The sequence below is a fragment of the Haliaeetus albicilla genome, chromosome 6 (genome assembly GCF_947461875.1).
Source record: "Haliaeetus albicilla chromosome 6, bHalAlb1.1, whole genome shotgun sequence".
Lineage (NCBI taxonomy): Eukaryota > Metazoa > Chordata > Aves > Accipitriformes > Accipitridae > Haliaeetus > Haliaeetus albicilla.
The window spans coordinates 30082076-30106126 of NC_091488.1; the positions used below are offsets into that span (position 1 = coordinate 30082076).

Sequence of the window (24051 nt, forward strand, 5' to 3'; positions counted from 1 at the left end):
ATCGGAAGGGCGAACACGAGAAAAACTCATGGATCAAGGTTAAGACAGTTTAATAAGTGAAGGAAATAGAAAAAAAACCCGAATGATGGAAAAGCAATCACTCACCCCCTCCTACCGATCGGCAGCAGACCGATGCCCAGCCATTCTCTGAGCAACGCCTACTTCGGAAAAACAACTCCCAAGTTGTATTGCTGAGCACAGAGCCATAAGGTCTGGAATATCCCTTTGGTCAGTTGGGGTCAGCTGTCCCGAATGTTTCCCCTCCCAAACTCTTGGCCACCCCAGCCTACTCGCTGGGAGTGCAGGATGAGAAACAGGGAAGGCCTTGACACTGTGCAAGCACTGCTCAGTAATAGCCAATGCACTGGTGTGTTATCTACACTGTTTTGGTCATGAATCCAAAACACAGCACCATACAGGCTACTATGAAGACAATTAATTCCATCCCAACCAGTACACCTTACCTCTGAGCCAGGGGTAGAAAATGAGCTTAAATGATTTTGGATAGTAATTCCTTAGTGCTCGGAGTAAAAAAAGAAGTTGTCTTAGAGCTTTTGAGATCAAGAAGTGTCTCTCTTGATCCTTAAAAAACGAGGTTTCAAAAACAGGTTGCCGCTTTTGAAAGCTGGAATGCTTGTGTTCATGCATCTTAAAAAAGATAATGTGATAAAAGAGAACAGGAGTCTGTTAAAATATCTTGACAGTTATTGTCTGTATGACTATGAAAATTACATTTTAAAAATGTATTACAATGCATTAGAATATTATTTCATTGCAATAAATTAGTAGAACTACTCCCACTTACAGCATTTATTTTTTCATTTCTTAGCAGTATTAAGGGAGTAAATGAGCATATTGCAGAGATGGTTAGAAAGTGTAGGAGTTTACATTATATTGTGCTGAAGTGTGGGTACGTGCAGAAATTAAGTTTGCCAGCACTCAAGCTAAATGGAGAATGAAGCTGATGCATTGGAATATGATGAAGTGAAGCAGTAGTTGCGATGACACTGCTAAGATCACTCTGTTACGAAGTTTCATGATACTGAGGCTGGTGGGTATTTTTGTTCTAAATGGCAAAGAATCTTCTAAGGAGTGAGAAATCTTTTGAGGGGAGGTGGAGGCAAGGTTCAAACAAAAGGTAGAAAGAGAAATTTCATATACCTGGCCTCTCTGCACTAGTTGTTTGCGTGGATGAGCAAAACTTCCTGGGGTTTCTGAAGAAAATGTACCTATTACATTAAATTCTGAACCCATGGTTTTCTTTCAGACAACTCTTAGAGCAAATGATAGCGAGGAAAATTTGAGTGCAGAGAAGGGCAAGTGGGAAAACACATTCACGATGATAGGTGATAGATCCAGGAGCAGTAGAGCTCAACGTTGTACATCATAAGGAACATGAAGGTAGGCAGAAAAAGACATTTTGTTTTTAATCAGGAACTCGGTGAACAGTGTTCCTTATGGAAAGTGAAGGGTGTTTTTTTGAGGAAACTAGGTGACAGGCAAGAGTGCTGATTGTTATATCAGAGCATATTCAGTACAATAGAGTCATGGGGATAAGAGAATTACCAGACAGACCAGAACCTGAATGTTTTGTCATATAAGTGATTGTTAGATCCAAGAAAACTTAACTTTGGAGAATAGAATATTTATCATTAAAAGGGAAAGACAATCACGGAACATTCAGAAATTCCCAGGACAGAAAGATGTGATATACTGCATGTAGAAATAAGAAAAAAATCCACACCACAAGTCCAGTCACGACTTTGCATCTGGATGGCAAACGAGAAACCCCTGAAAAAATGAGAATATCTGCATGGCACGGTGCCATGAAGAGACATCTGAGGTAGCACTTAAGCTAGCTAAGATGTTGCTGGCAGGTCTGTCCAGCTTCCACAAGGTTTCTCCAAGCAAATTAGGTCAGCTAAAAAGAAGAACCTTTTTAGCTTGTCTTATAAACATGGATGTAGCTTAACACATTTAAAATCTAAGGTTCTGCAACACACTGACTAGTGATACTGGAAACAATCAATTAAAAGCTGACTTTGAAACAGAAACTGAAATTGAATGCAATACAATCACGGCAGTCCTAGACTAGCAGCAGGTGGTACAGTCACTGCCATTCCAGCTGCTTTTAGAAGGGTTAACACAGAGATTAACTGTCAGTCAGTAAATGCTGGAGGAATAAAACCATAGCAGGTCAAGGAGAAATGTAGCCCACAAGAGTGATTCAACAACATATTTTTAGAGACTTACCCAACTGGATGGAAAGCAACTCCAGAGGATATGACTGAAGGACAGTGACTGCTATGTAGGAAAATCGTAAAGGACTAGGAAAAGCCTCTTCTATCAGCATGATACAGAATTCCTGGTCTGAATTAACTAGACCTGTGACAACTGGATTCCAAACCCCGCCCAGAAGCTGGTTTGATAACATAGTTGTACCTGTGGACATCAGCCCTCTGCCTTCTGAAATTACAGCTTCTCTGAGAAGATGGAGGCTTGCCAGATTGTGTGAGCATTTCCACATTACTCAGTCAAACATGGTAGAGAAGTCCCAAAGCTACCTGTAATCCAAGATGGCAAATCCCCACGATGTATTAGCAGGGCTTAAGAGTTTATTGGCTAGGGGAGATAAATTCTCTCTGAGTTAGAGCTAACTGGCATACAGTGAGTGTGAATGTCTCTGCAGCATGCTTTCCTTCACTTCTATTTTCACGCTTAGCAAGGGTGAAGACAGCTTAGGTCTTTTTTCACTGGTAGCGTGGATTTGCTTCTCTTTAACCTAAAAATGGAGAAGATACTACTAAAGGCTCGCTTTCAGCTGCTGTGTATACCACAGGAAGACTTAATGGTAAAAGACTGGACTTAATGTTTAAAGTCTATAGTAAAGAAGAATACCATTTATCTTTTAAATAGTTACCCTAAAAAAGTAAGCCCTTGTTGACTGGCACCATGTGATATAAAGGAATGAGAAGAGAAATCCTACTTTTGTTTAGGATCAAGAGCTGATTGTAAAAAAAAAAAAAAAAAAAAAAATTAAAAATATGTATAGTGTATCTACTGAAACAAATTTGTAAAAGATGTGTATTAAATCTAACTGAAATTTTTAATACCTCCCGTATATTATAGTCACACCTTACTATGTGAACAGAAATCCTGCTATATCACCAAAACCAGAATACCTTATTTAAATTTCCATTGGCAGTGGGAAACAAATTAAAGACAAATTGTACCAGATAACAGATATCAGATAACATCAGATGTTATGAAGCCAATACAAAAGCTAGATGATTAGTTTATAGGAGGATCGCATTATTAAGGTCAGGCAAGCTGAGGATTCTAATATATCCAAAGATTTAAATAAAGGCAGTAAGCGTACACTTCCATAGTGCCTGGACCTAAAAATATTACTATTTTCAATTTTTGAGGTGGAAGTGAAGGATCTACCATTATTAGAAGTGCTCATCTCTCCAAACCATTTCTGGTAGTAACTTGTTTAAGGAGATTCGCTTCACGATTGTTTCAGAACAGAAAGTGTAACAAATCATCATGTCCTGGATCTTTAAGGATCTGTGTGCAGAAAAGTAATTGCTGATGAGCTGCTGATACGGGGTGAAAATCCTCAATAACTCAGTGAGAGACTGTGTGATGTTCTGCTGTGAGCCAAAGAAAATAACTTTAAATTGAACAGAAAGGAGAACTGAATCAACCTGAATGAGATTACTTTCAGAGGTATGTACTCTGAGTAAAAGGAGCTTGAGGAAGCACAAAAACCAAAAGGCAATTGTGCAAATGGAGAAGAAAAAAACCCCAACAAACCAGTAGCACACAGAGAATTCAAGGTGTGTTAACAGATGTTAAAAAAAAAAATAAATTAAAACCCCACGCCTCTAACCCCTAATCCACAGGAACTGACTGATAATTATTGTTATCTATATATTAATTGTCAAATATTAGTAAGTTTTCAGAATGCTGCTTAAAGAATATAAAATAATTACAAGACTGGGAAGAAAAAAAAAAAGCTTCTGAAATTTAAAATAAAACCAAGATGTAAGTTAAGTGTATGGACTCTAACAGAAGTATTTTTGAAAGAAAAAGACAGATGTGAATTTCCATTATGGAGTCTGAGAAGCAGAAAAGCATTTTTTTTATGTGGCAGCTGTATTAAGACTGGGGCTGCATCCCAAATGCCTTGCAGTTCAGTGAGATATGGGCAAACTGTTGGAATAACCATTATCTTTTTCTTCCTTGAACCTCAACAAAGCTTTTGAAGCAAAGGTCCATTGATCAGTCTGATCAAACATTTTAAATGTAACTTGTCACAAGCTATTATTGTTTTATTCCTATCTGTAGCTTTATTGTCCAGTAGCAGCCTAAGAGAATAACACCATGCAACTACACTGACAGCTCAAATGTATGTTAAATGGAAGCAAAACCAACTTAAACAGAATTTCTCGTTATCTAAAATAACATTTAGAGGAAAAAAACACAATGCCATCTTACTAGATCATTCTTCCCATACAGATAATCTGGTAGTGGTTCAGTTTATGCCAGCGAACAAAAGCTTGGTTTATAAAATGTGCATCGCAATGTCCAATCTTACCCCAAGTGTATTTATTTTTCTTCATACAAGGCATATTTTCCATTCTGATATTCTTCAGATTTTTTTAGTCAATTTTGCAGCTGAAAAATAAAGCGCATGTCATCTGTATTTTTCCCATTTTGAATGAAATTATCATGTATCTCAGTGCAAATCCCATCATTTCTATTTTAATACCATGGTTGTGCTGCTTACTAACACAGAATAAAAAAAGTGTCTGAATTGAACCATGTTGAATGAATATGCCAAACTTGATCAGACTTGCATGAAACTATATGTAATATGGGTAAGTATTACACAGAACTCGTACTTATAATACTTGTAAATAGTACAAATAAGTGCAGACAAGATTAAAATCTGCCTTATTCAAAGGAAGAAAAAATTCCAATGACTTGCAAAGCAATTCATGGCATATGAATGTGGGGATAGAATAGTACCCTTAAATCCTTCTCAGTTGCAGACAGAATAACTTGTAACAGCCGCTGAAACAGTAGAAAATGAACAGTTGCACTGTTTATATTAGAATCAGTTGGTTTTACTTGCTGTTTGAGCAATTGAGTGGTGAGCAAACTTAAAAATTGTTATTATATTAAAAATATATATGAATAATTTGGTCCCTTAATTGTCAAAGGTTGCTAAGGAGAATCACAGAACAGTCACATTCCATTTCTTTTAACAGCATGATAGAAAGTTTTTGTACACAATTAATGCAATGATTATCTGAAAATGAGGGATAGAGTCTGAGAAGTAAAGAATTGCCTCTGTTGGGTTGAACCATGGGGAATTTCTGGAAGATTTACAATTGTATTGGCTCATTGCTTAATCAGATGGCAGAAAGATGTTCTCAGTATGTATTCCTTTCTTTAACGAAAGAGGCGATTAACCCATGCCAAACACTATCTTTAAAGACTTTTTTCTCCAACTACCTTGCAAAATTTTATTTAATCCCTATTTTCATACGCTACAGATGCACAGTATGTTCTGTTGATGTACTTGATAAAAGACATTTTTGATAATTTTTTATTTTTGAAGAATAAATGCTTATCATAGTCACATCTTATGAGAAAACCAGAAGAGGCATGAAGACGGTGTAAGGACTCCAGCAGCTGAGCTCTTGGCAAGTCTAGAAGCAACACTTTAAATATTCCTGTCTCCAGTTGTCTGTCCTGCCCCACTGCCAGATGTTAATTAAAGGCATTATGAAAGCAGCAGCAGAAGGGAATTTGCTCTTTGCCTGTATAGGAAAATTTGCAGCTGGTTTCCTTCTGATTCTGTTCCTTTGTTCTGATTCTGTTATGGGAGTGGTAATTGCTAGTGCTGGGAATGGAGTCCAAGGCTGTTTCTTAAACCACCATTGCTAATTCCATCAAAGCACTTAGTCCACAACTCTTAGACTGCTGCAGAATAACTCTCCTCTGCAATCCTCTGGTCTGCCTGTGAACTCTCCTGACAGTTCTGATCCACTGGAAAAGTAGAAATGTCAACTTAAAAAGTCAGACTTGTATCTGCATTAGTCAAAGCTTTCTTAGCAACTGACTCACACATATGGGATTTTCTCCCTGTGCAGATAAGCCAGGACTGTGAATGGGTGTTTTTTCAGACCTGTTGAAGGCTTCAGTTTCCCCTTATTAACATTAAAAAAAAATTGCTTATCATGTTTTTTTCTTGCAATGCACAGCACTTTGATGCTGCCTGGTCAATTTTTTGCATTTCATATGGCTGTCTTCCTGCAGATGAGCATCTGTTAGCAGGGGGCTGGGGGGGAGCCATGGAAGGGAGGGCTTATTCTTTCTTTGTTGCAGTGTCCAATTTCATACTGGAATTGTTCTTGCACTCAAGTGGAAGGATCACCTTAGAGCTGAGGCAAGTAGAAGCCTTGAAATCATGCAACCTGCAGTCCCTCTGAGTCAGGAGGCTGAGCATAAGCCATGGTGTTCTCGTTACAATACCTGTGTCAGCCTCTATTCTCTAGTTCTTAGTAAAGCATTTGAGAAATTTCATGGGTTCCAGGTCCTTGTAGCTGCCAAGGATCCTCGTTATGTGTTTTGCAGGTAAATTTGTTGCTCACCAGTCGTAGTACAAATTATGACATAAACAAAATATCAAGGCTTCAGGTGAATGACACATGCCTGATCTTTCACCCTGAATTAACAACTGTAAAAGGCTGTGAAAAGGGAACACCCTTCATGGTGAAGAACAGAAAATAATTGAAAAAAAGTACCAGACTACTGTACCCTCACCTTCTGTAACAGGCATCCTTAGCCATCAAGATGTCTTGCCTTTGTCTTTCAAGCATAGCTGTGTATTCATGATCTGCAAGCTTCTTTACTGAAGTTGTTGAGCATTAATAAGGAAAACTTCATTTCTTTTTTAAAGCTATCTTACTTCAGAACTTAACTGGAATGAGATCTGGACTTGCTATTTTGAAGGAAATTCACCATTTTAATATTCTTCTTTTCAGAATGCAACATCCAGTATCTAGCTTGATTTAGGAGGGGAGAAATTGCCTGGCATAAACAAAAAACATGTCTTAAAATTTTAAATAAAATGTTTATTTCAGTTCAGCTTTATATATATAAAATGGAAACTTGTTCTAAAATGAAAATACTCCATTTCCATCCTATCACTACAATTAATTTTTCTTTTAAAATAGAAAGTAGAAAATGAGGCATTACTACATAAATTAATTAGTGTATTTTTCAATGAATAATACACTTTTGTCAACGTGGTTTTTTACTAGTTTTGTTTAGAACACATCAGTCCATCTGCGCAGATTACTGATAAAGCATCATTCATTTTTTTTGTCTCTGTTCACTGGCTTCAAATTGAAAACTAAATTTAACATAGGGTTTGGTTTTATCGCCTTACTTCATATATTCATGACAGGTGTGGTATGCTGGAGCAGTGGAAAGGTCCACTTCAAGAATCAAGTTCATATATGTAAGAGTTGACCTAAAGCTCTGAATTTCAATCCCTTGGGAAATAGCAGCAAGGCATGAACCTTGGCACCACAGAACAAAATGCCACCAGAACAACTCTTAGAATGGCTCTTCCTCGTAAGCATTTCCTTACTATGAGAGCAACATCCAGTTTTTCCAGAGGGGACATGAAGCCACTGGGTTTGAGAGCTGCAAGCTCAGTTCCCTGCTCCATCACAGATCCGTTGAGGGCTAGGGCACACCTGTGAATGCCTGTCTGTAGATGGTGAAGGGATAGCATTACAAGGTGATGTGTTGCTAAATAGCATTACCTTGTGTTGTGAAAAGGTCTGACAGTCGTATAGCTGGACCATTTCAGATTCCTTTTGTGTAATTTTCTGGTGGGATTCATTCCTAGTAGAAACAGAAGCAGAAGAGATGGCTGCTGCTTCTTCACTAGGGCATCTTAAGGTTTTTTCTGCTTATTTTCAGAAAGAAAGCAGCACCAATAGGGACAAAGAAAGGTACATTTTACAAGTCCTTTAACCATTCATTTTCTTGCTCATTAAAAATTAGGACTTTGGTCACATCTGTGCTCTAAAACAGGAGGGTAAAAAACCAAGATGTATCTTTGTTTTGATGCCCTGCTCTTTTGCTGAACCCTTCTACTCCTAACTTCTGAGGAAATTAAAACTATGATATAGAACATGTTGTGGCTTTGTGTAAAATAGCTCACTTCCATAATGTTAGACTTTAAAAATCCAGCCTGGTTTGAGTATTGAAGTTACCAAGGAGTTGCATACTTTTACCCATTTATAGATGGAAGTGTTCTAAGCAGAAAGATGTATTTTACCCAGTCGTGCAAACTACATCCTCACTTCATTACTCACATTGTTCTCTGTCTGACTGTATTCCAGTCAAGGTGATGTAAGAAGAGCTCATTCCAAACATATTTCTTTCTGTTCTGTCTCTGCTACTCGAGCTGGAGTTCATCACCACAGGATGATGCAGTGCCACATCAACACACAATGCCGAGTCTCCCAATGACAGTCATAAACGCTTTCCTATCATGTTATGTTTGAACCACTTCTTTTGAGAGCCTATAGAGGAATTCAGACAAGCTAATGCAACTCAGGTCAGCTTGTGCTATTTCCCAGATTTTTAAGCCTGGATGAGCTTGGACTCATTCTCCAGATCAATATGTCCTAAAGTGTATATCATTACTTTTTCAAAAATGAGAGGATTTACTGTCCAAAAACTGTCAGCCTTTCTGCAGAAGAATTTAAGAGGTGCAGTTCATCTGTGTTTAACAAAATGTGCTGGCAATGATGTTGTCAATTTGTAATGAAGCAAGTTAAGGGGTCTGTATATAATCTATCAGTGTATTGCAGCTTCCCGAGAGGATAGTTTTCACACTGGTCAGTAATAAACCCATTTTGCTGAAAAAAGTCACATCCCTATTAATATAGATTATCTCTTCCAGATTGTGACAGAATCTTCCTCTTTCTCCTAAGACAGTCAAATAGCCTACATATACGTTTGTGTTCTCAAACATGGGAAAGAGTAGCAAAGGAAAAGAGCAAATGGCAGTGATATGAAAATGTCCTTATTCATTTTTATGTGTGTTGTAGCAATTTTGAACAAATATATTCAGGGAGTCATATTTTGTAGCAAGTTCCTATTTCTTCTTCTAACTACCAACAATAAACAGATTTTTTTTTTATGTCAAACTCATCAAGGCACAGTAGATCATAGTCGTCCTTCAAGATGTAATAGAGGCGATAAGGATTAATTTCTTATTTTAAAATGTGGAAATTACTCTCCTTGTCTGAGAGCAGTATGTCACTCAACAATCCCCCCATTACCACCATTTAACTTATGATAAAAAGGGCCTTGCATCTCACTACACGGGCATGACATGAAGGAGACCTATTAGTAAAGATTTAATAGGCCTGGAATAGAGGGTAATAGAAATTGAATTGGTCTAATTTATGTGGTACTGGCAACAATACGATATGAGAATCTTCAAAGGTTTTGCCTTCTGCGGTGGTTTGAAATGAACAGGTATTTTCAAGTCATGTTCCTGCAAGGTGTGTACTGTCAGTGTGGATTTTTCAGACTTGTTCTGGAGTTTTGTGAGTGTGTGTATTTAATCTGAAATGTTGGAAGAAAGATCATTTTTAGCTAGGATTCCTAGTGAATGGTAGCAGATATGATTGCACCCACAGTTAACTCATGTTCTTTTCTTCCAAATGCTCCTTCATTAATATTTGAATCTGTTGTCCAGTTCCAACCTATTTGAAAGAAATTGTGAGTATCAAATACGTATAAATTCATGGCTATTAGGAGTAGGAGAAAAAGTGATCTAAATTTATCCTGCTACTGCGAGAAAGGCAAGTAGAATTTTGTTCTTCTCTACTTGAAGAGGCAGAAACTGACCAGGCAGCTGAGGTAGGAGACTGAGGCAGGTAGTCAATTCAAGCAGAGCTCCAGACTGGAAGGGTAAGTCCCATTTGTTTCTTACCCAGTGGGGAAGGATGGAGAAGGAAGCTTAGAATTTTTGTAAAAGGGGCAAATTAATTACTGTGGTATAAACAGGATGGGTATAACTTCTTGGGAGTTCAGGTTTCAGTAGCTCTTTGCTGAACAACTAAAAAATCATGAATAGCTAGCACTTTAAAAACTTTCCGTGTGTTCAAGAAACAAAATTATAACTGATTGAACTCCAGGCTCGGTTCTAAGTATAAATACATACCAACGGTTGCCTAAGAGACAGGTTTTGTCCATAGCAGGCCAAATCATGACCTGGCGTAGCAGAAACAGCGCTGTCCACTTCAGTAACATTAACTAGCTTATGTAAGGAGTTAATTTGGCCCCGCAATTCTAGGTGTAATGAAGTTCCGCACGAGGCTGCAGAAGTCTATAATGCACAAACATGAAAATGCTCTCTTTACTGGAGCTCAACTGGAATTTTATTGCTCTGCTGTTGAAGTGAACACAAGCAAGTGCCCACTGCAAGCCAGTGTTTATTCCGCAGGTAAAAAAGGAGTTTAAAATCTTGACTCACTACAAAGAAGACAAAATGAAGAAGAAAACTTTTCATTCAGAAATTTTAAGTGATTTCTGAACAGACTAGGAAAAAATGATCCATTAAATATCCATGTTAATGATGTAAACTGTGTCTTCAAGGAAAATAGGTATTTTGACCATGTAAGGCTGAGCATTTTTATAAAGAAAAAAGTAGAGCTGAAAGATTGTGTGAGTAATGAGGATCTCTCCAAATGCTAAAAATTTCTTGGGGGTAAAAAAGCAGTAAAGAAGAAAATCAACACCATTAAACAGACTAACTTACTATTTTATGCTTAAAAACAATGCCAGTTTTATGAAAAAGTGGACTAATGTGACATGGAAATCTTCCTTAGGCATGTCAGCAATACCAAATTGCAGCTCTTTGGAATTGAATAATGGGCTTCAGCAGTCATTTTTTGATGTACTGTACACCAGAGACAGGTAGGGTTTTTTATTAAAACAGGAAGTGGAACTTAAAAGCATTAAAATGAATTATGGAAAACTCCTCAGCTGAGGAAATTGTCTTTGTGAGATTAAAATAACAACAACAAAAAAAGTCTGATACTTCGCTTGGCATCTCTGCTACATTTGGCTATGGTATCATGTTATATAAGATAGGCGTTTATTTGTTCAGTGAATGAATGGAAGCCTTGTGATGGTGATGTAGTAGGATGATGATAATGTTGGAGCTTTACTGGGAAGAATTCCCCGAATTGGTTTTAAACCATGATTCCAGAATAAAGGTGCTGGAAGTTGAGTATTTTGGATGAGATTCACTTAACTGGGACTCTGACTGTGACCTTTCTGACAAGAGTTACAAGATGGATTTTTAGTTAAACAGTAAGCTTTTAAAGTACTTTAGAATCTTTTGACAAAAAAGTACTTACATGTTCGTTTTCATTATGCCCCTTGTGAACATCTATTTTTGTCTGAATTATTTTTATAAATCAAAGACCATGATATAAAAGATGTACAGTTACATAAGGGAAATAGAAGTGCCTTATGCTCACTGCAGACAGAACCACTTCACTATTTACCACCAAGACTTTCTATAAGAAGAATTTCTGGCAGTTAGCAGTACTTTAAATGGTGCTTGACATCAGGAATTGAGTTTTCCATCCTAATCCTAAACCAAATGGACTTCTAGATGCTAATTACTTGCCCAAGGTGCTGAGGCAATGAGTTTCAAAGCTAGGATGGAAACACCAGGAGTCTCTAGCTTGTAAGTACCCTGTTAGACAAGGTACTCTCCTAAATATCAAATATTAGTTTATAGAAGTAACTGATATAACAAGAATAGTCCATTGTTTTTGATTGATGAGTCATATTTGTTTATATGCAAGACCTAGGAATTACTTACAAAGTTTCTGTGTTAAGACCCTTTTTTTCACAGGCAGTTTAACACAGCATGTCAGTCCTTTTGTCTTTTGAGGTAATGACTTGAATCTTATTCTGTAAGTGTCACCCGGAGAATAATTATCTTTGCGTTACTATTCAAAAACAGAGTTTGGTTGATTTCTTTTAACTTGACAGCCATGTTTCTTTGGTTCAATAAATGTTATCAGGCATTCTTTGGCTGCTCCTATTGCATCAACTTTAATTAGTTTTTGATTGCTGTTAATTTCACAGCTTTTTCTCCTTAATAAATTGCATTAAAAATGCTTTAGTTTTTTGTTGCATCAAGTTTAATTAGTTTTGTGCTTTGCTTACTCTATTTCGCTTGCTCTTTTTAAAGAAACTCCCCCACAGCTTCTTCCTCTGAATATACCTCTGAGTCACCGATTCTGATGATGATGATTAAAGGAGATTATAGAACCTCTGATCATTGAACCTGTCTCTCTCCAGAACTGTGAGAGTGCTCCTGTCTCACCAGGCTACACTAGTGAATGTGGTACATGATAGAAAGGTCACCAATGGGCTTTGCATAATGGTGCAATTTACAGTGCATTTTTACAGTACATCAGGAGCAGAATTCTTCAATTCTGATCTAAAGAAAGACACACCTCAAACTTTAAGTGCAGCATTTCTTCTAAGCAACTCGGAACAAAAGCAATGTCATCAAAATGAAAATCAGTTTCCTTGGTAGGGTAATGTGCAAATGAACTGCTTAGCTAGCTTGTGAAAGTGGTAGGCCCGTGCCATTATTCTTTAAGTGTAATCAGGCACTTGTAGAAGGCCACGTTTTGTGGGGAGAGTGATAGGACTCTATGAGAACCACCAATTCCTACCCTAACGATCTAGTCCTAAGTAACTTAAGTTCAAATGCATAGACTTGGAATTAGATGCTTGGCATTCTCTAGCTTTCCTTTCACTTCTTTACCTATAAAGTTTGGTTCTTTCCAAACTCCATTTCACCCACTGTATGGTGGAAAGATGTCTTTTTAATCTCACTTCTGGCATCATCTGGAAGTCTCTGTACTCCTTGTTACTCTCTTCACTTTTGCATGGTTTCACGGAAGATTTCTGTTGAACTCAAGATTTTGAGTAATGAGTGTCACAAAGGTACTCGAATAACATCAGGAGGTGAGATTTCAGTACGCTGCTTCTCTCTGGAGAAGAAGGTGGGGATTTCAAAGAGACAAAGGAGGCAGAAGCCATATCTGGTATGCTGGTTAAACCACAACATCTGGGAAAAGAACTGAAGAATGAAGAAGGAACATAGATGGCTTCAAAGGAGCTCAGAAGAATTTCTAAAACACTACAGGACAGGAAAAGAGATTGTCTTAATTCACTTTCAAGTACTTCAGGTTTCAGTAGCAGAATGACTTCTCAGTAAGATACCGTGGGGGTAGAAACTGGCTCAGGAAAACTGGAAATTACAGAAAAAGAATTTTATGCTTAAGGCACCCCGTTAGGATTTGTGAAATGTGGTTTTAATTTCTCTTTCAGTCAAAGGCTTCTTATGTAACCTTCTGTAAATAAGATGGAGTATCATTTTCAAAAATACCTGGGTACTGAGAGATGAGAGACATCTAAGCAAGTAAAATGTTTAAGAAATACTTAAGCAAGACCACAAAATAGCATTTAATGAATTTTAGATGTCTAGAATTGGATAGGGGCACACCTTTTTTACTGGAAAGCTCACAAGATGAGTACATTTCTACTTCTGTTCATGTCCTGAGCTACCTCAGCTAGAGCAGCTAAGCCCTACCAGTATCCAAGGCAAGGTTTAAGTTTTCAGAGTAACCACTCGCTCTCTCTCTCTCTCTCATAAGCAAACAAGATCCTTGCAAGAGGTATTCATATCTCACCCATTTTTTGTTTTAATGGAGGCAATGGTAGTGTTTAGCCATATTTCTGTAACATTTCCCTTATTCAAACATTGAATCAGCATTAAAAAAAAATCCTACCTCAGTGACTTAATATTCAATGCCATTTTCAGTCTAAAAGACTCCAAATTTACATTTTTAATTTCTCAGATAAGATTCTTGACCATCAGGTAAAAGCTGGTGAGGGCTTTGATCACTTCTTTAAGAAAAAGTATATTGTCTGTTTTCAGTAACAAGTGCTCTTGCATCTGTCCCTCATAAAATTGTGGTCCAGAGAGAATGAATGTTCAGGTTTTTTTCATAAGCTTTTATGTGTTTTCAGCATGGGGGTGGGGATTAGATAAGATGTTTCGGAACCCTTACCTCTCTGGGTGTCTAGGGAGACAGTCTTCAGTTGTGGTTTCCATTTTGGCAAATAAGCACTTTTGGAAACATGGCCATCAATCTTTCTCAGCTTCTGTATGCTGCCTTTGGCTTGGAGGATCTCTCTTCTTTGCTTATATAGTTATTACACCTTTGAGGGCAGGGTGTCCTCCTCTTCGTTAGCATACAGTGACTCTAAATTAAAGATGTGGTTTTAGGTATTTGTGTAACAACCAGAGCAAGTAGTAATTGTTATTTTCCTAGCAGCAGGCTTTGAGGCCTCTTTGCTTTATTCAAGTGGAAAGTGTGTCATATATTGGATAACCTGTAGAAAACTTAATAATATTGGTTTGCTTCCCTATCAAGGTTCTTTCAGAGTTTCTGTAGCTAGAGTCAGAAAAGATACATTCCTTATTCCACATATGAAGCTTTATAAATAACCTTTTTTTCCTGTGAATTTATGAGTTTCCATCATAGTCTTTTCCTTAGCAACACCATGTATAAAATTATTGCCAATGTTTCAGATTGCTGACTTATTCTGAACAATACCTACCTTTTCCTAAGAGCCAATATTTAAAGTGTAGAACCGCTATTCTGGAAGTCATACTATTACCATAAAATTTAGTTAGCTTCTTGTAGCTTCCAGAGTCCAAGAGCATTTTGTAACAGACATCTGTCTTAGAAATGAATGGATTGTTCACGGTAGCTTTCAGTATATGTCTAGCAACACTCCTATGAATCAACTGAGGAGGTAATCAGGTGTGTGGGAGTGACCTCCATGGTGCTTGATAGCAGTGTAGGTTCTTCCAGAGTTAGCTGACAAGTAACTGTAGGAAAGTGTTGACAATAAATCTTTAAATAACAGAGAAAAAAGTAAACAAAAAGAAAAATAAAGAGCATGATGTACTCTGTGTTTACAGTTCCTTCTCAGAATTCTAATTGCAGGTTTCTAGCTCCTAATGTGTCCTGATGCCCCATAGGCATTGCTTAACAACTGTTTCTCTATCACAGCCGTTTTGAAATGGGATCACTTTCCATCAGTAGGATTTCCAGGCTCGGTCATGGCACTTTTCACTTACTTTCTACTTTTTTCCCCTTCCTTGTTAAATGCGTTCAATGGCCCCGTGACCAGACACAGCATGCTGACTTTTTCTCACTGTGTGTTGCACAAATTCTCTTTTGTTAATGAAATTGAGTAAATAATTTGTAGCAATTTTAATGCAGCAGTTTGATAAAGTTATTAACTACAATGCTTCCTGTAAGTTTGCAATGTATGTTAAAGGTCACAGCTGTTTGCATATCAGAGATTTTTCTTCTTTATATACATATTGGACCAGTGTTCCCTTTTCCAAAGGCACTGTAAATTTGACTATAAGAAAATATTTTCCCAAGGCAAGAAGAAATTTGCAGGTTACATGCAAGGGAACTAGTTATGGGATGAACTGCTGTTTGATGGAAACAAATAAAGCAGTAGTTGAGTACTCAAGGTGTATATTTTATAATTGGGGATTATTATGTACGGTGTTTTCCCCAGAAACCAGACAGGGTGCAAAGTAGGAAGGCAGTGGGCTAGGGAGTTTTCTTGTTTGGATTACTTGAAAGTTGTACATGCAGATACAAAATTCTTTGATCTAGTGTTCTACTTTGGGAAAATATATTTAGGGGTTTGGGAACAGTTAGTTCAAGAGTACAAGTAGTTGTCTTGACCTTCAACTTATGTCAAACCAGCTCAATGCAGTACAGACAAGATAGCAAATGAAATCTAGTGTGTTCCACATATTTGCTAGCCAGCACGAGGGTATGTCTAGATTGTGGTACACCCACCCTATTCTCAGTCGGGGTCTTTATTAGTGTCCCCCACTAGTTAAGATGTGGGAATGTTCCTAAAATATAAGGCAAACCCAAAGCCTGCCTGCCTACCCTCTTACAGCCATAGGCCTGTATGGAACAAGTATTCCCTGTGCTAAGGGACAGAGTGACAGCAAGCTGTTGCTTCCTTCCTTCTCTAGGATTCCTCCAAAGCTTTGTGCTTGGGGCCAGTTATGTTGAAGGTTAAATAAATCTGGATTGCAGTGCAAGCTCAGGCCTGCCTTCAGATTGTGGTATAGATACATGTCGTAGTCGTTAATAATTGCAATGAGTGCAAGTATAAAAAAAGAAGGTAGGTAGCACCTGAAGCATAGCATGACAACTGATGTCAGAGGACCATTCTCTTCAGCTTCTATGCAACTGTGATTCCTCTTCCAGTGGCAGCAGCAGTAGGTGGATAAGCTTGGACATAGTTAGCTCTGTTTGACATGTCTTTCATCCCACTCTTGTTAATTGATTAATATTGTAGAATCCAGCAACATACTAGATCTAGAAGGAATCAGACTGCTGTCTTGTCTGACAAGTAACATAGAACTATAATATGTGATACACTAAAATATACAGCAATCTAAGCATTGCTTTAAAACATAGTGTGGAGACACCTTTTTGTTTCCTCAGTATCTAGTACAGTTAAAACACTGCTTAAATAAAACTAAATAAAATATCATTCTTCACAAACGCTTAAAATTGCTATCTCTGAAATATGAAACCATAACTTAAAAACCTAGCTTTGTGGTATTTTAATACTAAACTTTTCATATTGTCTGGCCAACACTACTTTTAAGGCTTTCATATGAAGCTTTGCACTGAGCACTCAATTCCAACAACTCACCATTAACTAATGATAAAAGGCAGGAAGAGAGTGAGTAATGCTTATTATATAATTTCAGATGTGCTTTTGAAAGAGCTCCTTAGTAGTTGGTTTTCAAGGTTTTTTCCAGCATGCTTTTGAGATGAGTAATAACTTGAGATAAGAATTGCTCAAATAAACTGTAAATACAGTAGCAAAAGTATTTACACAAACAAAGATGTGCTGATTTTCCTGAAGGCTGTTTCTGGGGGTTATAGTGGCATACTTCTTTACTTTGACCAGTCATAATGTGTGGAGTTTATTTTTCCCCCCTCCACTTCTAAGTCTTAGCATTACACACATTTCTTGTACAAACAGGATCAGAAAGGTTTTCTTGGTTTTTATTTGTAATGGAAAGTTTAGCCTTTTTTATTACTTTTACTGTTGACTCTTGATGTGTTCTTGTCTCTGCAAATACTGCTGAAATAGCTGTTGTCGTCCATTCTTTGATATGTTTTGGCTGGACAGGTGCTTTAGGGTCAAATGATAGTTCATTCAGCCAAAACTCTGGTAGCAGCAATTGCCAGCCTCAGGGCAGTTCTTGCAGTTTAGATTTTCAGGGGTGCAATCTGTGATTACCTGTAGTTCTTAGACTTTCACCAAACATCAATGCTACAGTGCTGCTCTTTGTTAAAAGCAAAAAAAAAAAAAAAAGAAGAAAGACAAAAAATATTTTAAAAAGCTCTGGTGGTATCCTTCATCTAAACCAGTACATGTTAGCTGTTAGCTATGTGCTCAGGGATGCAGAGTGTAAAGGAAATGCGTAAATGCTCGTACTCCATGGTGTTTCATGGATGAGTTTGATATGGTATAATGTAGCTATGTCCATGGTCAGGAACTGATTAAACTTCAGTGACTTCCAAGATGTCAGGGTTCTGTGCGGACACAAACATCTGATATTTTCAGCTGCTGTTTTTGGGTTCATTCATGGGATCTCTAGAAAGTTAGTCCATAGGAGATGACAGTTCAGTAAACTCAAACACGTGTTGTGTGTTTCCTTCTTATGTTGACAAATTCCCTTTTTCATCTAGTAAGAAATTTTTTAGATATGAATTTTAAGAGGACTTTCAATAAGATAAAGGAAACAAGAAGATTTGGCTACATAGGGCAGCCAGAAGCAGGAAGGGGCAGCATTCATGCTTAGTTAAGTTTGCTGCATCAGCGTGGATGACAATAGCAATATCTGTCACTGAAAAGTATGCCAATTCTCATTAAAAAAGTAGTGAAGTAGAGTAGGCTTTTTTAAAAAGTTCTCTTCTTCAACAGTTTCAATATTTGGTCCACCTCCTGTGTCAGCAGGACCCAGAGGAATTGCTTCTACTACTGTTATTTCAAATGAATCAAGTGTTTAAAGAGGATTGTGTTCTTGGGTTTGGCTTGAAGAGTAACGTGGGCTGGTTGGAGGTGCTAGAATGCAGTATGCATAAAACAATCACCAACATTTTCTACTACAAAAAAAGTTTATTAAACTTCTGATAGACCTACTCACTTCATTTTTATCTGTGGGTCCTTTTCAGTATTTGTTGGTGTTTGGTTTTTTTCATTGTATGTTATTTTATGTGCTGGCACAATGAAAAGTACCATCTCTGATAACAGTGATAATTAAAACAGAAACTATTAAAAGGAGAAATGACCTACCAGCTGCTGCTGTAAGTAGATTGTGACCTTGTTAAACTCCACAAGTGAAAGCTGCAAGTAACAAGGGTTTCTGTCTCTAAAAGTGTTAATCACAGGAAGGGTTTCTTTCCTAAGTGGTTTAGAGAGGCTCACCTGTCTTTTTAACTCAGCTTTACAACATTCTTAAACTGATTGACAGTAACATTTTATTACCTTTAAATATGTGATAATGAAAACTTCATGTAGGTTTATGCCTTGGGCTACATTTTAAATATCCAGATTATTGTCATATTTGCAGTCTACTATGATGCACAGTAGCAGTGTTCAGAATTTGTTTTCTTTACTGATGTTCTTGCTGCCATTCTTCATTCTATCAACCCTTCATAAAAATGAAAGGATATCACACATTAGTTTGTTCTTTCACCTGTCCAAGACTGGTAGATGGCAAAATGTCTCAAATTTGGAAGTTGATTGGAATTGAGAATATAGAGTATTGCTTAAATTTTACACCACACTGCAGGACTCAGTTCCAATCTTCTCCTGAGCTCACAAACTATTTCACTGAAATCTTTTCCTCTTCTGCCATGGAAGCCAGTTATCTGAATGTGAAGTCCCTTCTTGCTTTATGTTTCATTGCCATTTTAAAGTCCCTGTGATTGATAACACCAGTTATTAAGTGAACCATACAGGTCAGATTAGATATTATCTTTAAATAATTTTATTTTTAAAATAGACTTTTTATTCATTTATTGTATGGTGTATCCATTTTAATAACATAATAATGTCAGTATTTTTAATTCATTTTACAAAATCAAGAGTTGATGTTTATAGAAAAGGAAGAGCCCCAAATCACCCTGTAGGTACTTCAAAAATTTATGGTTAAATTCCAATCTTAAAATAATTCTTTGGACATGCTCATCAGGTAGTTGCAAGGGAAGCTATATCAACCAAGCTCAATAGGATTACCTGTTCATACCCTAGTCCTGAAGACTTAGCTTATAAAATCCAGGCCCATTTTCAATTACAGTTCCTGAATTCTGAATTTCTCTCTGTCACCTCAAATAAGGACAGAATACACTTAAGTTTATGCACTTTTCCATCTGAACTCATTCTTTTTAAAAAAAAAAAAAGTATTAAAAGAAGCTTCATCTTTGTCTCTTATCCATTTCCCCTTATAGAACACTCACTCACATTTTGTACCAACAGTTTAGAGATAATAAGGTTTTTCTTGTCTAGTGAATGAATCACTGTTGTAATTTTCCAATAAGTCATATAAACAGAATAATATTTTTACATTCATTACTTCATAATTAAATGGACCATTTTCTTTTCTTACAATATATATTTCCTTAAGATTTGTTACTAAAGCTTACTAAAGTAGATACAAGAAAGTAATATAACTTACAAAGGATATTTGAGAAGTTTACTACTCAAATTTGAATTTATTGTTATAATATTGCTTAGCTTTACTGAATGTTGATTATAGTTTGTTCCACTTTTATTAAGTTATTTTGTCATAAATGTGGTGACTGTTGTCACTTTCAAGATTAATACGCACTAAAAGCAGGCAAATCTATGCTATGGTGACATAAGACTATTGCCCTGGGGCTATGAAGGATTTTGTGACTCAGTTATCATCTTTGGGTAGGTTTTTTTCTTTTCTAGAGCTTTAATATTTCAAGTTTCTGTGCCCCCTTTTTCATATTCTTACAATGATAACAAGATATCATCCATATGAGTAAATGTTTGCATGATGCGCCTAGAAAGACGGACACAGCTGGCTTGGATCTTATCCTCTGCCATTAAATAGCTGTCAAAACATCCCAGCAGACTGAGATTAAAAATGAATACAATTCCATAGGCTTTTCAAGGCTTAATTCTTTCCATCGTATGAATGGCACTAATGTACCTCAGTTGAAAATACTGGCCCCTGAAGCACTCAGGAACAATGACTTTAATTTTTGTAAGGACTTTAAAATTTTTTATGTTATGCATCAATAAAACCTGTGTGACTCATTATAACTTTAAAAAGTAGCAGCCATTATATTAATGGAAATTTTTGCTTCTAAATACAGATAAAATGGGAATATTTTATATTTGTTCCTCCTCTTATTTTAGTACTCTGCACCCTCATTTATCCTTTGCACAGAAATTAAGTGTGCTTCCAACATCTGGGTATCCAAAACTTAGATATAGCCGTGGTTTTACAGAAAAAAATTGCAGTTGGACTGTACATAGATTCAGGTATTCTACCTTCTTAATAAACACACAAACAGTCCAGTATTAATTTCAAATGCAAAATGAGCTCCCCTTCCTCCTTTTCAAAGATAGCTCTGCAGATATCTTAACCCTTTTTTCTACTTTTTAAAAAGTCCCCGCGATGCTGATTAACAGGAGAGTGAAAAATAACAAGTAAACGAGCATTGCCAAAATGAAGACACCTCATGTGGCACCACATCCTGTGCAAAAAAGGGCTGTTGCAGCACATTCTGAAAGTCAGCATTTTTGGTCAAAGGCAAGGACAACTGCAGAATAAAAAGCCAGGCATGGAAAGCATTTTCCCTTCATTTTTCTCTGTTCTGCACAGAGCAGTTTCCAGCTCAAGCATTTCTGCTTGTCCCAACCTCCCATGGAAAACCACACTGTATCAGCTGCCTGCATCCCAGGCAGCTTAGAGTTGTGTGGCTCAAAACTACATCTTATCTCCTGTCTAGAGATTAGCAAACAGCCAAGGACATCCCCAAACAGTTATGTGCAGTTCTGGCAATATATTCTTCCCTTGGGGTGTGAGGCAGCATAGTAGGTGTTGTAGTAACCTGGATTAGGATATTCCAAGTAAACTAACTGCAAATTTATTCTAAATCAGCATGATAGCGGTGCCACTTTAAACTACTTTTAAAATGTATGTCTTAGATCTTTGAAGCGTAGTTTTAGAATAGCTGCCGTCAGTAAGAAAGTTTGGCAAACTCTGTGCTGCACAAGAATAAGTAAAAAACCATCTCTTTATATTGTTTCTTCACAATCCCTTTGACTGTAATCTTCAAGAATAAAAGGCCGCTAGCCCCCTCCATTCAATGAGCAGGCGCAATCCTTGTGATATTATCCAGGTGCTCCTCAGAGGGTACAGCAGTTGCCTCAGTTCTGCCTGCCTGGAGCTACAAAGACAGGAGCTATACCTTTGGGCCCCATTCCAAAGAACAGGTAAGGCACTTTGCAGCAGTAGTTAAACTAAGCAAGATATTAAGGGTTTACTGAGTGCCGTGCATGTAAAATGCCACTGCCCTCACTTCTCACTCGCCTTCCATAGGGAAATATAGATATATTGATTGATAGGTATGTTGAATGAGCATGGGGCTTTGTATGAGAGAGCACCTGAGGTAGAAAGTATTTGTGTAAAATTGCCTGCTCGTTGCCTCAGAGAAATAAGCCATTAAATGGTAGCCAACTGAAATTGTAATTGATAAACCTGGTCAGCTCTCCTAATCTGTGTGAAACAAAGCAGTATAAAAGAGCACATGTCTTTTATTTATTTTAGAAGCCTATCTGAAGTAGTTACTCTAATTTTATAAATACTAAGGAGAAAATGATGAGTGCGTATACTCACATTTTTTCTTTGTCACAGTTAATAGCAAAAATAGGAGCCAGGGTATTTATAAATACATAAAAGTCACATGTTCATACTTCACAGTTCTCAGTGCAGTAAAACTGTGTGGTTATACAGCTTGTGGGAGACAACAGTAGCAAGTCTTCCAAAGATTTTACATCAGTGGTGTGTTACACATCCCTGGGCCTTGGGCCATACCTAGGAAAAGGTTTTGAGTTAAGGACCAAACGCCCAAATTACTTGCTAAAGGGAAGCTATGAAATGACTGTGAACTTCTTCATCCCAACCATCATGGTCTTCCCCAGCAAATAAGCTGTTCATTTAGAGTACTTGTACAAAAGGGGATTTCTCACACAGAAACTGCATTTAGGAAAACCAAAAAGAGCTCCTTCTTTCTCTTCCCACCTTGCAGAGCCCTTCATACAAGAGAAGAGGAGATACTAACATATGCATCAAACATCATCTCTATTTCAATTCTCCCATCTGCTTGATACATAATACTTATCATTATATAAACCATTAGGGAAAGAGTTGAATGTATCAAGATGGACCTTTTCATCTTCTTTCATTTGGCAATGTGAAGCGTGAGTGCTCGATGCCCAAGTGTGTCATTCATTTGACAGTTTTTGCTGACATAGAATGAATCAAGGCTGTTTCTTCACAAAAGGATTTTAGAGGACAGCAGTTCATTCAGTGTTCTGCAATTCCAGTGTTTTCTTTAATCACATCTGAGGCTGCCCCTCATTCCTGCATTTGTTTAATAGATGCTTGTAATAGGCCATCCCGGAGTCTGATGCAGATTGCTGTGACCATACTCTGTATGACCTGAGGCATCTACATGTTTCATCTGAGAGAATGACTAAGTATTGATTCTCATCCCCACCTTATGCTCATGGATTATACAATTAGTCTGGTGATGTCTTACTTCAAGAGCCTTAGGCACAAGGAAAAGGTGTAGTATACCGAATAATTTTCTTTGATGACCTTAGGCAAACTGTGGCATAACCTGAGCCTAGACAAAGGCAAAAATATATGCCATTATCAGACAGGCTTGGTGAGACTGAAGACTTTGCCCACACAAATTGAACATTCAGATACTCAGATGAAAGGTAATTAATCTCTTTCTTCACTGAAGGTTACCTCCTTTCTGGTTCAAGATTGTTCTTTTTTGGATATAGTTTCCTAGTATTTTATTCAGTTTAATTTTGAAAGTTACCCACAAAGTGTCATCTGCCATTTTTGTACAGAGACTGTTCTGTTGTCAAACTAACTTTTTTTTAGGAAAAATTCTGTTCTTACTTAGGTTAAAGATGTAGTTTGTCCAAGAAAATAGTCTTCATTTTAGCTATGGTTAGCTAAAACAAAGATCTAGCATATAGATACAGATATAGTTGCAGTGAGAGAAATATTATCAGCTGGTCATTTCATACAATCTCAGTGTCATCAGCCAAAAAGGCATCCATTATCACACATAATGTCTTGTGTGTTGTGGACTTAGGAAAACAGACCAAAGGATCAGTTGAAAATGCATCACTTTGCCAGAGGGCCTGCTGAGCTCCTTAATTCTTATACAGTTGTGGATACAAGCAAATATTTTAGGGGAATGAATATGAATCAAGTGTTTATTTTTACGCTAATAGAGGAAGTCTAATTTATTTCTGATTAAATTATGCCTGATTGAGTCAATGAGAACAATCTGATATGATTGGCACAGAACATTTCAAAGATAGTGTTATGATGCAAGATTTTATTTTCATGTACTCAATATGTTCCAGTAAATTGAAGGTCTCATTTGTTAATAAGAGTTTCATAAATATAAAAAAAGATGCCAGGGGTTATTTATGGCTTTGTTACAGAGAATGTTTTTTATCTTGTTTTTAATGTACTAAAAC

At 37.1% G+C, this 24051-nt stretch overlaps 1 protein-coding gene across 4 annotated transcripts in view; it reads left to right on the forward strand.

Annotated features, from left to right (window-relative positions):
• The window catches only part of CADM2 (cell adhesion molecule 2), a 697459-nt gene that overhangs the window by 511844 nt on the left and 161564 nt on the right, over nucleotides 1–24051 (forward strand). Inside the window, exon 1 of one of the 4 annotated variants that reach the window (XM_069785396.1) lies at nucleotides 22968–23111. The exons of the other annotated variants lie outside the window; for them this stretch is intronic. The gene's annotated coding sequence lies outside the window, so the exon portion shown is untranslated. Of the gene's footprint in view, nucleotides 1–22967; nucleotides 23112–24051 lie in introns of those variants that run through there. 4 annotated transcript variants of the gene reach the window in all.